Source organism: Babylonia areolata, chromosome 16, assembly GCF_041734735.1.
Source record: "Babylonia areolata isolate BAREFJ2019XMU chromosome 16, ASM4173473v1, whole genome shotgun sequence".
Taxonomy (NCBI): domain Eukaryota; kingdom Metazoa; phylum Mollusca; class Gastropoda; order Neogastropoda; family Buccinidae; genus Babylonia; species Babylonia areolata.
The window spans coordinates 5,341,230-5,343,685 of record NC_134891.1 but is presented as its reverse complement, the minus strand read 5'-3'; positions in this window follow the sequence as shown (position 1 = coordinate 5,343,685).

Below are 2,456 nucleotides of genomic sequence, written 5' to 3'. Positions count from 1 at the left end.
GAGTGCCTAGTAACAGACAAATAAAATGCACGAGTACCTAGTAACAGACAAATAAATGCACGGGTACCAAGTAACAGACAAATAAAATGCACGGGTACCAAGTAACAGACAAATAAAATGCTCGAGTACCTAGTAACAGACAAATAAAATGCTCGAGTGCCTAGTAACAGACAAATAAAATGCACGAGTACCTAGTAACAGACAAATAAATGCACGGGTACCAAGTAACAGACAAATAAATGCACGAGTACCTAGTAACAGACAAATAAAATGCTCGAGTGCCTAGTAACAGACAAATAAAATGCACGAGTACCTAGTAACAGACAAATAAAATGCACGAGTACCTAGTAACAGACAAATAAAATGCTCGAGTGCCTAGTAACAGACAAATAAATGCACGAGTACCTAGTAACAGACAAATAAAATGCTCGAGTGCCTAGTAACAGACAAATAAAATGCACGAGTACCTAGTAACAGACAAATAAAATGCTCGAGTGCCTAGTAACAGACAAATAAAATGCACGAGTGCCTAGTAACAGACAAATAAAATGCACGAGTACCTAGTAACAGACAAATAAAATGCACGAGTACCTAGTAACAGACAAATAAAATGCTCGAGTGCCTAGTAACAGACAAATAAAATGCACGAGTACCTAGTAACAGACAAATAAAATGCACGAGTAGCAAGTAACAGACAAATAAAATGCACGAGTACCTAGTAACAGACAAATAAATGCACGAGTACCTAGTAACAGACAAATAAATGCACGGGTACCAAGTAACAGACAAATAAATGCACGAGTACCTAGTAACAGACAAATAAAATGTTCGAGTGCCTAGTAACAGACAAATAAAATGCACGAGTACCTAGTAACAGACAAATAAAATGTTCGAGTGCCTAGTAACAGACAAATAAAATGCACGAGTACCTAGTAACAGACAAATAAATGCACGAGTACCTAGTAACAGACAAATAAAATGCACGTGTACCTAGTAACAGACAAATAAAATGCTCGAGTACCTAGTAACAGACAAATAAATGCACGAGTATCTAGTAACAGACAAATAAAATATTCGAGTGCCTAGTAACAGACAAATAAAATGCACGAGTACCTAGTAACAGACAAATAAAATGCACGAGTACCTAGTAACAGACAAATAAAATGCACGAGTACCTAGTAACAGACAAATAAAATGCACGAGTACCTAGTAACAGACAAATAAAATGCACGGGTACCTGGTAACAGACAAATAAAATGCACGAGTACCTAGTAACAGACAAATAGATGCACGAGTACCTAGTAACAGACAAATAAAATGCACGAGTACCTAGTAACAGACAAATAAATGCACGTGTACCTAGTAACAGACAAATAAAATGCTCGAGTACCTAGTAACAGACAAATAAAATGCTCGAGTACCTAGTAACAGACAAATAAAATGCACGAGTACCTAGTAACAGACAAATAAAATGCTCGAGTACCTAGTAACAGACAAATAAAATGCTCGAGTACCTAGTGACAGACAAATAAAATGCACGAGTACCTAGTAACAGACAAATAAAATGCACGAGTACCTAGTAACAGACAAATAAAATGCTCGAGTGCCTAGTAACAGACAAATAAAATGCACGAGTACTTAGTAACAGACAAATAAATGCACGAGTACCTAGTAACAGACAAATAAAATGCACGAGTAACAGACAAATAAATGCACGAGTACCTAGTAACAGACAAATAAAATGCACGAGTACCTAGTAACAGACAAATAAATGCACGGGTACCAAGTAACAGACAAATAAATGCACGAGTACCTAGTAACAGACAAATAAAATGCTCGAGTACCTAGTAACAGACAAATAAAATGCTCGAGTGCCTAGTAACAGACAAATAAAATGCACGAGTACCTAGTAACAGACAAATAAATGCACGGGTACCAAGTAACAGACAAATAAAATGCACGAGTACCTAGTAACAGACAAATAAAATGCACGAGTACCTAGTAACAGACAAATAAAATGCACGAGTACCTAGTAACAGACAAATAAAATGCTCGAGTGCCTAGTAACAGACAAATAAAATGCACGAGTACCTAGTAACAGACAAATAAATGCACGGGTACTAAGTAACAGACAAATAAATGCACGAGTACCTAGTAACAGACAAATAAAATGCTCGAGTGCCTAGTAACAGACAAATAAAATGCACGAGTACCTAGTAACAGACAAATAAATGCACGAGTACCTAGTAACAGACAAATAAAATGCACGAGTACCTAGTAACAGACAAATAAAATGCACGAGTACCTAGTAACAGACAAATAAAATGCTCGAGTGCCTAGTAACAGACAAATAAAATGCTCGAGTGCCTAGTAACAGACAAATAAAATGCACGAGTACCTAGTAACAGACAAATAAAATGCACGAGTACCTAGTAACAGACAAATAAAATGCACGA